This window comes from Phocoena sinus, chromosome 17, assembly GCF_008692025.1.
Source record: "Phocoena sinus isolate mPhoSin1 chromosome 17, mPhoSin1.pri, whole genome shotgun sequence".
Taxonomy (NCBI): Eukaryota; Metazoa; Chordata; class Mammalia; order Artiodactyla; family Phocoenidae; genus Phocoena; species Phocoena sinus.
This window is the reverse complement of record NC_045779.1, coordinates 40685194-40700770: the sequence shown is the minus strand read 5'-3', so window position 1 is coordinate 40700770 and position 15577 is coordinate 40685194. Positions and strand designations below refer to the sequence as shown.

The 15577-nt window shown below is 39.2% G+C and overlaps 1 protein-coding gene across 2 annotated transcripts in view; it reads right to left on the bottom strand.

The window, feature by feature from the left end:
- CPQ (carboxypeptidase Q) overlaps positions 1-15577 on the bottom strand; it is a 478941-nt gene that overhangs the window by 421256 nt on the left and 42108 nt on the right. For both annotated transcript variants that reach the window (XM_032609957.1, XM_032609956.1), the window contains exon 2: positions 5106-5179. The gene's annotated coding sequence lies outside the window, so the exon portion shown is untranslated. The remainder of the gene's footprint in view (positions 1-5105; positions 5180-15577) is intronic.

The following is a 15577-nucleotide window of genomic DNA, read 5'->3' as shown; positions in this document are numbered from 1 at the left end:
TCGTGAAGGTGGCTACACCAAACAACAGATTTTTAATGCAGATGAAACAGCCTTCTATCGGAAGAAGATGCCATCTGGGACTTGCATAGCTAGAGAAGAGAAGTCAATGCCTAATTTAAAAGCTTCAAAGGACAGGCTGACTCTCGTATTAGGGGCTAATGAAGCTAGTGACTTGAAGTTGAATGAAGTTTAAATGACCATTTCAAAAATCCTAAGGCCCTTAAGAATTATGCTAAATCTATACTGCCTGTGCTCCTTAAATGGAACAATAAAGCCTGGATGACAGCACATCTGTTCATAACATGGTTTACTGAATATTTTAAGCCCACTGTTGAGACCTACTGCTCAGAAAAAAAGATTCCTTTCAAAATATTACTGTTCATTGACAATGCACCTGGTTACCCAAGAGCTCTTATGGAGATGTATAATAAGATTAATGTTGTTTTCACGTCTGCTAGCAAAACATCCATGCTGCAGCCCATGGATTGAGGAGTCATTTCCACTTCCAAGTCTTAACTATTTAGGAAATATATTGTAAAATTATAGCTGCCACGGGTAGTAATTCCTCTGGTGGATCTAAGCAAAGTAAATTGAAAACCTTCTGGAAATGATTACCACTCTAGATGACACTAAGAACATTTGTGATTCATAGGAAGAGGTCAAAATATCAACATTCACAGGAATTTGGAAAAAGTTGATTCCAATCCTCATGGAATGACTTTGAGGGGCTCAAGACTTCAGTGGAGGAAGTAACTGCAGATGTGGTGGAAATAGCAAGAGAATTAGAATTAAAAGTGGAACCTGAAGATGTGAATAAATTGTTGCAATCTCATGATAAAACTTTCACAGATGAGAAGTTGCTTCTTATGGATGAGCAAAGAAAGTGGTTTCTTGAGATGGAATCTATTCCTGGTGAAGATACTGTGAAGATTGTTGAAACGACAACAAAGAACTTAGACTGTTACATACACTAAGTTGATAAAGCAGCAGCAGGGTTTGACAGGATCAACTCCAGTTTTGAAAGAACTTCTACTGTGGGTAAAATGCTATCAAACAGCATTGTATTTTACAGAGAAATCGTTCCTGAAAGGAAGTGTCAATCAATGCAGCAAACTTCACTGTTGTCGTATTTTAAGAAATTCCTGCAGCCTCCCCAGCCTTCAGTAACCACCACCCTGATCAGTCAGCAGCCACCAACACTGAAGCAAGACTCTACACCAGCAAAAACATTACAACCTGATGAAGGCTCAGATGATGGTTAACATTATTTAGCAATAGAGTAATTTTTAATTAAGGTAGATACATTGTTTTTGGAGATATAATGCTATTATTGAACACTTAACAGACTATAGTATAGTGTAAACCTAACTTCTATATGCACTGGAAAGCCAAAAATTTCATGTGACTTGCTTTATTGTGATATTTGCTTTACTGCAGTGGTCTGGAACAGAACCTGAAATATCTCCAAGGTATGCCTGTATAACGTTAATCACAATCAATGTAAATGGACTTGACTGTCAGGTTAAAAGACAAATATTGTCAGACCGGAGTGAAAAATAAAATACAGCTCTAAGTTATTTGTGAGGGACACACCTAAAGCTTAACACACATAAATTTAATGTAAAGTTTATGAAAAAGATATATCAAAAAACACTCATTAAAAAAAATTGGTAAAGCTGTATCAATATCAGACAAAATCGATTTAAAGGCAAAAGGATTATTGATATGAAGAGAATCATTACCAAAAATGTTCAGTTCACTAGGAATATATAACAATTTTACATGTATATGCACTTAATTACATGGATTCAAAAGTATATAGAGCAAAAAAAAATGTCTCAACTACAGAGAAATGGGCAAATCCTCATAATAATGGAAGATTTTAACATACCTCCTCAGTAACTGACATATCAAGCAAAAACAACAACAAAATCAGTAATGATATAAAAATCTGAACAACACAACAAACTTGATCTACTGTGTACGTATGAGACAATACATTCAACAACTTGAGAGTATACATTCTCTTCAAGCACACATGGTTATAAAAATTAACCACATTCCGGGCCATAAAATAGATCTCAACAAATTTCAGATTCTCTTATCTCACATACTATGATATCTGAAAGCAAATAGTTAAATTAAAAATCAGTAGCAAGAAGAACTATAAAAGGAAATTACATATTTGAAATCCAAAAACACACTTCTCAATTACCCAGTGGTTATAGAAGAATTAAAATTAGAAAATACATAGAACTGAACGATAACAGAAATACTACTGATCAAAACACATGAAACGCAGCGACAGACATTCATAACTTTGGAATAGTGTAGAATGTACTTAAATGAGATTTTAGAAAGCAGAAACCATAAAGGAAAAGATCAGTTAATTTACTATGTTAAAATTAATCGTCTTGATTCATAGAAAGACCATAGAATGACTGAGGAGGAAAAGAGCCACAAACTGGGAGAAAGTATTAGCAATACAAATACCATCAAAAGCATTAGGACCTAGAATACAGAAGAATCTCAAAGAACAAAAGAGGAAAAGATGAACAATCCAACAGAAAACTGGCAAAAGTCACTTCATAGAAAGGCAAACAGGAATGGTGAATTAAAAACTTAAAAGATGTTCACCTTCATTAGGAATTAGGAAATTGTACATTTGAATCACAAGATACCATTCACACCATAATACTGGCAAACACACAGAAGTCTGATAATAAGTATGGGAGATAACATGGAACAAAAGAAGAAATCCTACACTCTGGAAAACAATTTGGAATTATATGGTAAATGTGAACATGCACACACCTATAACTCCCTTTCTGGCATGGACAACTGAGCAGTGTTACTGAACCAGTACCACTGCATACAGCCGTGTGCCTTGTAATTAGTACCTCTTAGAGGTATACAGTATCCCTACATGTAAAAACATACAGAGCAAGCCTGTCAGTGACAATCACTGAACTGGAACACCAGAGAAGACTTGGGGAGAAAAATCATCAGTTTATATTTCAACATTTTTCACAGAGAATACAGTCTAGTTAAAATTTAACCTTAAGCTCACAATTCTATACTCTCCTTACTTAGAAATTTTGTCTACGCATAATATAGTCACTAGCTACATTTAGCTACTGAGCACTTGAAATATGGCTACTGCAAACTGAGATGTGCTATAATTGCAATCTACCTCCTAGATTTCAAAGACTAAGTACAGAGAAGAAAAAAAGAGTATGAAATACCTCACTAATTATTTATATTGATTACATGTTGAAATAATATTTTTACATTGGATTAAATAAAATATATTACTAAAAATGTATTTCACCTGTCTCTTTTTATTTTTTAATGTGGCTACTACAAAATTCAAACTTAGTATGGAGCTCACATGCTATTTCTATTGAACGGGGCTGTTCTCAGAACTATCTGAACCACATATTCATTATTATCCATGTCTTCATTAAGTAATGACGGATTGAAGAAGTTCATTGTTAAAACTGGTGAAAGGGAAATAAAAATGTGCCTCACACTGAAAAGTCAGGACCATAATAAAGGAAGTCATTTGTTAATTGCATGCAAAGTGAGGAATTGAAATCCCTGTACTCCGCAAATTTCACCTCTTCACCAACACAGAGAATAGTCACAAGTGCACAGACATTGAGACGTCACCAATGTCTTATCTTTGGTAGGAATGGAAGGGACTTTTAAATGTCCTGGCAATGAGGAGGTATAACAAAAAGGGAGTTTAGTGATATTAAGCTAAAACTTAAGTCCTGTCTTTAAAATAGGTTTGAAACAGAAGTCTTGTGCTGAGATTTGAAGAAGTCTATATAAAAGACTCTGTACACCACTCTGCCCCAGCCATCAAATCTGTACTTGAAATTCTGAAAATGCCTTTGTTAACAGATAGATGCATTAGTTGGGGTTCACAGGGGACTTCTTTTCAAATGTATATACTCATAGCGCGATAAAACAATGAGTCCTACCATTGATCTCACATAGAACTTGATCTGAGCTATCTTCATCAGATTCTTTCCTCAGACAACTCACTAACACTGAGGCATTAAAAAAATATTTTTTTCTGGAAGGAGAAATGCTAAAAAAAACATTGTCTTGCAGGGGGTGCTCTCACTGGGACACTATGGGCAAGTGAACTCTGACAGCAGAGCCACATGGGGGCCCTGCTAAGAACCTGGATGTGAGTGGAGGTGTGCCAGACAGCACGGGGATACAGAAGGATAACATGAGAAGAGGCCGCCGTACAGAGACAGCATCACATTTTGCCAGAAACTGCCTTGGTTTCAATTTCAAATTACCAAAAGATTTTATTGTCCCAAATAAGCATTTTCCACTTTGTACTTCTTGGAAGTGTTTTTTGTCATCTGTCTGTTAAGAACGGAAATAAGAAATACAACTACTATATTAAAGTGGGTTAGCAACCAAACTTACATATTTTGGATAATAACATGTCAATAAGATAATTAAAAAAAAATTTTTAGGGGACTTTCCCTGGCAGTCCAGTGGTTAAGACTATGCGCTTCCACTGCAGCTAGCACCAGTTCTATCCCTGGTCGGGGAACTAAGATCCCACGTGCCGCGTGGCACGGCCATAAATTGATTAATTAATTAAATTAGCCATTCTAAAAAAAAAAAATTTAACAGACTAAAGATAATCCACAGTGAGTCCACCAAACATCCTAACTGGCTCAAACACCTATTTTAATAGGGTGCTATTCCTCCATTTATCCAGACGCCAGAAAGAAAAGGTTCTTCACTGTGAACGCTGAGGAAACTAAAAAGCATTTTTCATTCTGTAGAGGTCGGGGGTGTGCAAAGAACATGATGTGGAAATTGATGTCAGCTTGTGAAAGATAAACAAGAAATACCACCTATGGCCATGTTAAGACTTGAGAAACACTAGTTCAGTGTCATTGAGACAGGGCCAAACCCAAATGAGTTTTTCCTTTAACAGATTTTAGACACTTTTGATTTGTGTATTCTACTCGACGTTATTCAATTACAGATCATCTAACTCTGTAATTCCCCAAGCCTCTGACTTCTCTGTCATCTCCCTGAACGCGTCCAGTCATTTCATTACTTACCAAAGTCTGGGTGGGAAGAAGGAGGGCGAGGAGGAAGCTAAATTCATATCAGTCAATTCCACTTCTTGGCAACACTGTAAAATATTCACAAAGGAAGAAGTGAGGTGTCTATATGACCCGGGAGTTTTGTTTAACCACACTGGAATACCAAAATGGGAAAGAATATGTTCGTGTTTTTTTACATACCTGCTTCAAATTCCACTGTTCTTTTAACAAAAATATTTTCATCAAAAAATGCTCCCTCGGGCTTCCCTGGTGGCGCAGTGGTTGAGAGTCCGCCTGACGATTTAGGGGACATGGGTTTGTGCCCCGGTCCGGGAAGATCCCACATGCCGCGGAGCGGCTAGGCCCGGAAGCCACGGCCGCTGAGCCTGCGCTCCGCAACGGGAGAGGCCACAACAGTGAGTGGCCGCATACCGTAAAAAAAAAAAAAAAATGCTCCCTCATCCATGAACCTGCACCTCTGTCTGGTCCACAGAGATCTCCTTCCCCCATCAAACCTCCCAACCCCCAGCCCATCCACCACCACTATTTACAGACCCTCATACCATTTTCATTCTCATGAAAACAGGTTTGTGCCTGGTTCCCTCTCCACTGATTATCTCAGTTCATTCAAGTTACAGAGTATTTCCTGAGACATTTCATGGAAGCTCCTGGCTTCTCCTTCATCATTCAACAAGGAACTACTCCTTCCCCACCCCATCTGGTCCCGTGATGCTACAAGTCAATCAAGAATTTTGGACCCATCATATGTAGAGGGAATCCGTGGTCATCCTACAGTACAAGTACAATACAAAGGTAACTGAAAGTTCCCAGATTAAACCAAACCATCAATCCCACACCAGAACAGACCTGAAAGCTTATGGTGGATTCCAGGAAAGCCTGAAGTATCCAAGGAGCCAACCTGTATTAAGAGTACACTAGCTTATATCCAACGTTCGTTTTTGTTAACAGGTTGTGAGACAGGTATTATCTCTAACTAAGAGGTAAAGGAACTGAAGGTCAGAGAGTTTAGCTATAGTTGTCCAAAGTCACACAGTTAATAAGTGACAGAGACACGGTTCAAATCCAGGTCTAGATGGTTACAATCCAGTAAACTCTAGATCAGTGATTTTTTTGAACAGTCCTCCTCTTTGCATCTTAGTTCTAGGCAGATGCTGCTATAAGAAGGAAGTGAGAGTTTGGAAAAAATTAGTAATGCAGGCGGTAAAAGGTGCCCAACGAGCAAGGTTTCAGAACTATCTTAGATGAAGAACCTCCACTTTTATCTTTTTTATGCATTGGAATTCCATAAAGTTTAATGGAGGTAGGGAGGACGATTGAGTATGTCTTTTCTTTTTTTAAAGTTAATGTATATACAGTTTATGGCTCTAGGTCAGTAGGTCTCAAACGTAGATGCACATTAGAATCACCTGGAGAGCCTTTAAAACTCCTGTTGCCATGGCCACATCTGAGACAAATTACATCAGAATTTCTGAGGGTGGGACCCAGACATCCGTAGTTTTGTAAAGCTTCCCGCGTGATACCATTCAAGTTTCAGATCCCCTGCTCCAGGTTAGGAATGCTAAGGATTGAGTAGTTTTCCAAAACCTTTAAGATTAGAAAGATTTTACAGGCCCTCTGACAACCACCAGTCTTTTGGGGGAAGGAGAAAAGAGATGAGCTGGACCATCTCACTGTTTTCCTCCCTGTACTAAGCTTTCTTCTTTGGCTGTGTTCATCTTCCCAAGTCTAATATCCTAATGTCTGTCATCAGCTTCTCCCAAGACACTTGGTCCTCTGCAGTTGTCTATTCCAAATTTGGTTTCTTGCTACCCCCAAGAGATGAGCTGACTTCAGGAGAGAAGAAACTCAAGCTTTCAGGCCACTGGTAATTTTCTATGGCCTTCTCATAGCTTTAGTTTCCTTTCATCTTCCCGTCTCTTCGTTTTAACTTATTCTATTCAGGATATGTTATTTAAAATATATGTCCAGTAGGATCATTATATCCTCAAGCTCTGTGCTAGCCTAGCAAAGATAAAAAATTAGCTTATTCCTTCTGAAAGGACTATGGTCCTGAGTGTTCACACGAGTCTGTCAGCTCTGACGGGGGCAAGACACGGGAACATGGAACACTGCCACTGCCTTTGTGTTTATCCTCCTCATTATCCAAGGCCCTCTGTGTACAGGGTCTCCCAACTGCTGCCAATCTCCAGACCCAAGGCCATTTTCAATATCAAATAAAGCATCAAAACTCATCCTGAAATATCAGACCAATTCAGGAGATGAGACATGGTATAAGCCAACTGGCTTGTCTCTTCAACAAGTCAATGTCCTGTGTTCACACAAACAAACACACCCATACACACAAAAGCAAGGATGAGGAAAGACTCTTCTAAGCTCAAAGAGGCTGAAGAGACATAAGAATGAAGTGAAAGGCACTGGCCCTGATTAGATCCTGAACTGAACAAACCAACTACAAAAGATACTTTGGAGACAAATGGGAATGAATATGGATCAAGTATTAGATGATATTAAGGAATTTCAGCTCATTTTAATAAGAGCAATAATAGTATATGGTACTGCAGGAAATAGTCATATTTTTAGAGAAATATGTAGGGATGATATAACACTAGCAATAAAACAAAAATGATGAAGCAAATATGACAAAATGTTGACAATTATTAAATCCAGATGATGTGTATATAGATATTCAGTATTATATACTACTTTGTTTGAAATTTTTCATAATAAAAAATAATTTTTTAAATTCTCATCCCTGAAAAATAGGCACAGCTAGAAAATACTCTTTCCTATAATGAAGATTTCCATAGGAAAATGCTCAGGAGATGTGAAACCAGGATGTCCAAATATACAAGGTGTGTAAGGCACCCATAGGATGAGTGTCTACACTACGCCCAATACAACTCTCTCCACCCTTTTACCCACCCCTGCATGGGAAAAGTGTTGTCTCAAGGTGCACACGCATGGCTTCACACCTAACAAGGAATCACACAGAGCTCTCTAGCATGCTCAGAGTTCCATGGAGGTCCACCCCAGCTCCGTCAGCTGTAAGACTCCCTGTCATTTCCCAGATTTCTTGGAAGTCATTGGTTTCCACTGGTTATTTAAATTTGTGTGACGGGTATTACATCTGTTGTGATGCAAACGTTCTCCCTATATGTAGGTAATCTAGGTGCTGATTCCATCCACAAATGACATAATACATCCAACAGGACACGCGCTTTGAGTTCCTTTTTCGCCTAGTGATGAAGGATTTCTCACTCTCTAATCTGATTTTTCTTGAGCCTGAAACCATACATTTGCCAGACAGGCTGAGCCAGGAGTCCCTCCTTCGGCTTAGTTAACAGACCTGTATGGGGATCAAACACATGACCCTGTGCTCTAATGAACTCCACTAGCTCAATCTCAGGGACCACATCTATAATCCCACACCCGGAAGACCAGCACAGCTGGCTCAGAAAATATTTCTGATACTGACTCAAGAAGAGAGAAAACTCTGTGATTTATAAAGTGCTTTCTTGGTTTCCCAAGATGATACTGACCACATCTACCCTCAGAATGTGACAAATAATCCCAAGGAAGGCAAAGGTTTTCTGTTTCAAGAAGGCTATGCCCAAAATGCTCAAAAGCCTAAAATCCACAAATCAAAAGGTAGAGAAAATTCTAAGACGGTTAAACACCTTTTTTTATAAATAAAAAAAAACTGACTGCTCTTTAGCCTATCAATCTATTAGAATAAGAGGGAAAATCCAATTTCTAATTACATTGGAGTCACCTGATTCACATTAGAGCACAATGAAGCAGAGAAACCCTAAAGGGCAAAGAGGTTTAAGAGTCACTGACTAATAAAATGCTGGCCTCGGGCTTCCCTGGTGGCGCAGTGGTTGAGAGTCCGCCTGCCGATGCTAGGGAACACGGGTTTGTGCCCCGGTCCGGGAGGATCCCACATGCCACGGAGCGGCTGGGTCCGTGAGCCATGGCCGCTGAGCCTGCGCGTCCGGAGCCTGTGCTCCGCAACGGGAGAGGCCACAACAGTGAGAGGCCCGCGTACCGCAAAAAAAAAAAAAAAAAAAACGCTGGCCTCTTCTACTTTTTCAACATAATATGTCCTTCCATATAACATTTCTCTTCTACTAAAAGTATCAAAACAAGTCAGGCCTCCCAAGCACCAGCATTTGGTAAAAGTACTTAAGACAAGCAGTAAGGTTAAGTGCTCAGACATTGTCCTGCCTGTTCTCAGTACCAGATGACTTGGAAGTCAAGGTTAACATGACAGCCATTTCAATGAACTGTCACCCCAAGAGGTAGGTGACACCCGGGTAGGAACAGCAGATAGGGGCTGAGACCAGGCAGTAGCCAAAGCACAAGGCAGATAAGCCAAACTTTGAGGCAGAGGTGACAAATGAGTGATCTATGGGCTGCATCCAGGTCAGATATATTTTGTTTGGCCTGCACAGTGTTTTTCCAAATATCAAAACAATTAGCGACATTAAAAGGTCAGGAGATTTCACATAAAAATCTGGATTTATATTTTTTTCTGGAAAAATCAGAAGACCTGGGAGCAGCCCCATGAGAAGTGGCTAACCGGTCATCAGGTCACCATAGTCCCGCTTCTCCTGATGCTGTCACACGAATCCTGGGTCACTCATTAGTGTTCCCATCCTGGATCAAATAAGCATTTGAATGTGTCATCCCTGGTTCAAGGAGCCCTCAGCTACCAAAAGTGAGAAAAGACCAGGTATCTGGAAGTCAGTGAGTCTGTGAGTTACCTTTTTACAACATTTAGCTGCAAGCTAAGGGTCTTTTGAAGCCAGAAAGCTAGGTGAGATGTAAAAGAACTGTCAGGACTCAAGGAGCTAGAAAAATCAAGACAGCAGCACCACAGAACACAGCAGTGAGACTAACTCTGACCAGGCACTAACAGTGTTTTTATACCTATGTCAGAAGCAGGACCTGCTAACCAGACCAATTCAAAATTCTGTCCTGGAGATGCCATAAACAGTGGTTTTCACTCTTCAAGGATACTACAAAGGTGCCCATATAGAGAGGGAGGGATGGGGTAATAAAACAGGGACCAAATAGACAGGGATCCAGCGCTAGCCCTCTTAAACCACAGCAGCTCCCTTTATGTGTTTTATAAATTGAGCTTCCTCCTAAGATTTCATTTGTTGGAAAGACTTCATTGCTTATAACAAACAGAATGAGGGGAGGAGAATTTAAAAGCCACCAGTCTAAATAACACTCAACTAAGAGGATAAGTTTTCAGTCTACAGATCTTCCTCAACTTCCTCAGCTTGGGTTTAGGTCCTGATAAACCCATCGTAAACTGAAAATATCTTAAGTCAAAAATGCATTTAATATACCTAATCTACTAAACTCATAGCTTAGCCTAATCTACCTTAAATGTGCTCAGAACACTTACATTAGCCCAGAGTTGGGCAGAATCATCCAACACAAAGCCTATTTTATACTAAAGTGTTGAATAACTCATGTAACTTATTGAATACTATACTGAAGGTGAAAAACAGAATGGTTGTCTGGGAACAGAATGACTGTAAGAATATCAATTGTCTATCCATGGCTGACTGAAAGCTGCCCACGCTACCACTGCCCAGCATCGCCAGAAAATATTGCCCATATATCGCTAACCTGGGAAAAGATCAAAATTCAAAACTGAGTGTATGGTTTCTACTGAATACATATTGCTTTCACACTACTGTAAAGTCAAAAAATCCTAAGTGGAACCACCATAAGCTGGGATGTACACATAAGGGTTAACAAAACAATCCCCTGTGTCAGAGAGATCATTCAGGTCATTTAAAACACTGCTGTATTTCATTTAATATGCATGACTGACATATTCTTGGACAATTGTGTCAATTGAATATTTTTAAATAAAATCAATTTTAAAAAACCATTAGATCCTGATTTTAAAAGAAAGTGATTGAATTATTTACTTTAAAAAAGATATGGACTATCTGTAAAGAATGGGCATGGCTGTGTTTCAATAAAACTTTATTTACAAAAACAGAGAGCCAGCCAAATCTGGCTGCAGTTTGTCAACCCCTGCTATAGACATTTAAACTTTTCTTTTATGATCTCTGGATACATAGCCTGAAGAAGTGAAGATTAAGGAACCACAATAGCTATTCTGTATATCTGAAGAGCAGTCAAATAAAAAAGGAAATAAGCATGATCTGTTTATCTATTCATTCAACAAATAAATATTAACAGAACGCCTGTTCATGCACCAGGCATTTTATAAGCATTGTGGATACAGCACCAGACAAGGCAGATCAAATCCCCGCCTTTATACAGCATATTTCCTAAGGAAGTAAAGAGGAAAAATAGAACTGTTAAAATAATTACACTAAGCTAGTGTATGAAGCATAAAGAAGGGGTTCTGTCCTGGTACAAGTATCTCGCGCTTCTCAAAAGTTCACTTTATACCACTTTGCTTTTACAAAAGACCTACATTAGTACCAGTTTTTGCTAACCAAAAGAAATTCAAAGAGGAATTTCACTTTTACGACAAAAGGCAAAACGCAAAGGTTCAGCGTTTGTTTTGCAGCAAACTGTTACAGAGGCAGCACGCACCCCAAGCAGCGCACGTGGAGCGGTGAGTGGCAACGCCAAGCTCCTTCCGTGGGAACTGCACTCAGCATCTCAGCATCAAGCCGCCATAGCTCTGAACCGTGTCTGTGAGCATGTGTGCTTTATCTCAATTTACTTTGTGCATCTGTTAGCAAGATACGCTGTAACTGCCTTTTCGCTTTAAGTCATTTCGGCTTCATAGGTTTCACAGGAATGCTCTACTTTCAGATAGCAGGAAACCTATATTGGCCTTCCAGAAAAAAAAAATTCTGTGCTGCAACCTAAAGGAAGAGCAAGAGTTAGCCAAGTAAGGTGGGAAGTCAGGGATGTGGGGATTCTAGACACAGGAAAATAAACATACAAAGGCAAGTGACACCGGGGCACAAGTGACAACTGGAAAAGATCAGTGTGCCGCATACGAGTGTTCAAGATAGGGCAACAAAACCCAAAGGTGGAGAGGAAGATAGGGAATGAGTCAAAGAGGGAGGACCATGAGTCACTTTAGAGATTCTGAACTTTATCCTGAGGGTAACAGAATTCCTAAGAGGGGTTTCCAACAGTGAAATTACAGAAGAGACTGGTGTTTTAGAAAGCTCCCTCTAGAAGCTGTATGGGGGCTGAAAGTAAGGAGACCAGGAGACTAGTTAAAATGCTATTGTTTTAATCCTAGGGCAATGATTATCACCTGTACTAGCTATGGATGGGGACTAAAAGAGGTAGAGGAAGGATTTCTGCTTCCAATAGAAGTCAGAGAGACTGGAGTTACTGGTACAGGACTAACCCTCCCACCATTGCCATAGAACCATAAAACTGAATAAGGGCAACAATTTTCAGACATTGGAAAAGAAGCAGTGCAAGCCTGCAACCTCTGAAAGAAGAAAAATTTGCAAGGTGACCCCAACTGTCCAGCTCTTTGCCTAGGAACAACTTAACCAAAAACAGCAAAGTGAGCTAGAATCCAAGCAGAGCACAGCAGGCTCACTGAATTGAGAAAACAGAGTTCTGAATTTGAAGAGTTAGAATCTGCAAGGCAGGGCACTAGAGAGAAGGAAGCTGTATAACAAGGGGCCCTGGAAGTCCATGTGGTGTCCCTGCAAGTCCTTAGCTGAGGGCTGGACTGTACAGCCCAGGTGAGACTACCTAAAGCTTCCCAGAGAGTGGCTGCCATAGGTTTGAAAAAGAAACAAAAAGAAGACACCAAGTGTCTTCTTGGTGGAAGACACTGGCATTCTGGCACAGCCCGAGAGGAAAAATCTCATCACCTCATAAATCCCCTGGGCATCCAGCAGAAACACCAAAAAGGCTTCACCTTACGAATAGGGACCACACCCTCTGACATGTACGCTCAACAAGGATGATATCACCAAAAGGGTGAAAATTAATTCTGGGAGGAGAGGGGGAGTGAAAAACATCTTAGATATTACACAGCTCATAAGCAGCTATATAGTTGTATCTGTGGTATTAAAACTTCACAAGGGGAGTGGGGAAGTGGGGGCAGGGTCAATGACGGGGGGAAGGAGTGAAAATGTCTAAAAAGTCTCCTTGACGGGTAATAATTTTAAAAAGATTGAGAAATACTGCCTTAGAGTACAGACTACTCGAGACCTTCCCAAGAAAAGCCTAAAACTAAACCTTAACAAGATCTTCAAAGGAAACAGAGTTTACAAATGAAGTCCCAGTAAGTTAGAGAGGCTTAGGTAAACACATAGAGCTTTCCAAAGAACCATTCTAGCAAAGCATAACCCAAGCTTATCCAAGTTCAAGGTGATCAAGTGACTTCTAAAAAAAACACTGCAACTGCCTTCAAAAAAGAAAAAATACTCCTCAGAGGAAGATATTTTCAGAGGAAGATAACAGACCACATAATATCTAAAATGTATCACCTGCAATATCTAGCATACAATCAAAAATTGCTAGATCTGCAAAGAAAAAGGAAAACGTGGTCCATAGTTAAGAAAAGAGTAATCAGTAGAAACTGACCCCAAGATGGCCCAGGTGTTGGATTTATCAAAAACTTTTAAATAATTATTATAAACGTGTTCAAGAAATTAAACGAAAATATATATGCTCAGAGAATTCAAGAAAAAATATGGTTTTCATTATTAAACAAATGAGACTATAAGTAGAGGAATGGAAACTATTAAAAAATTTTACATTCTAGGACTGAAAAGTATAGTTACTAAAACGAAAAAAGTAGAGAGACCTGAGAGATATTTTAGGAGTTGTATATTTTAGGATATCTAATAGTGATGAACAGAGAGATAGGACTCTGAAAAATTTTGCTCAGACAACTGTGTGGGTGGTAGCACCATTTCTTGAGATAGTAACACCATAGGAAAAGCATGTCTACATTGTTCCAAAAGTCAGAACCAGAGGGCTACTGTGTAGAGATGATAAAGGACCAGATGATAGGATGACAAAACAATTAAAGCTATACAACAGTGCAACTGATTTTGTTGCTAAGTAGGGAGTACCCTTCATAGGAAACTATTGACAGACACTAAATGAACTATAGATTCTATAGAATAGAATAATACTTTACGGGATAGAAGATTGGGCTAGGTATCATATGAGGTCCCTTTTAAAGTTAAATTTCTATTGTTCTCAAATCATTATGAGAACTGTACCGTGGTGAATGAAAAACAGGTATAGGCTCAACAAATAATGTGAAAAAGATGTATAGGGCTTAGCCTGCCCTTTCACTAGATGGCTCCATATTCACAAGACGTTGTGATACGCAGAATAAAGCACTCCTAAAGATGCCCAACTCTTAATCTCTAAACCTATGAATATGTTAGGTTACACCGAAAAGGGGAATTAGGGTTGCTAACCATCTGACTTTTAAACAGGGAGAGTATCCTGGATTATCCAGGTGAACCCAGTGTAATCAGAAGGGTCCTTAAAAGAGGAAGAGAGAGACAGAAGAAGAGAGTCAGAGGGAGACAGAACTATGGAAGAAAGGGACAGAGAGATGTAACATTGCATTAAAATGGAGGGGAGGAGCCATGAACCAAGGAATGTGGGCTGCTTTTAAAAGCTAGAAAGAGCAAGGAAATGGATTCTCCCCAGGGCCTCCAGAAAAGAAAGCAGCCTTGCCAGCACTTTGATTTTAGCCCCGTGAGACCTATGCCAGACTTCTAGCCCACAGAACTGTAAGAAAATAAAATCGTATTGTTTAACCCACTAATTTTATAATAATTTTTAAAATGCAGCAATAGGAAACTCATACAATGATCTAGAACTGTGCCATCTAAGATAGTAGCCACTATGCACATGTGATTAGTTAATTAAAATGAAATAAAAATTAAAATTCAGTTTCTCAGTCACAACAGCCACATGGCCAGTGGCCACTGTACTGGACAGTGCAGGCAAACACTTCCGTTATCACAGAAAGTTCTACTGATCTCCTCAGTGACTCTCTTCAATTATGCTTTCAGGCCTATAACTCTGTGCAGGGCTGTTTTTAAAGCCATAAGCCTCCTTTTCTTTCCTAGGTCAAAAGTAAAAACTATATGTTTCCAGGAGAAAATAAATAAAATGTCATAGATATAACTAAATCAAATAAGTTCTGGGCCTATTACAAAAAAGGAAATGCCATTCTGGTTTTACCGAGTCAAACCATGGGCTTTGTGGAAGATATTTTCATTGAGCTCAAAGGTTTTTATTTCAGTTTTCTCCTATATTTGTGGCTATTCCAGAAGGTTATAGTTGTAAGAAATAGGCAAATTGAGTAGCAAGATCACTACTGCAATTTAAAATTTGCAAAAATGTAAAAGGGATGTAAGTAATGACTATTGAATAAAACAAAATCAAAATCACATCCTCCTCTATAACTTTGCTGGGTTTTATTCACAGTACTAATATAATGAAACCTG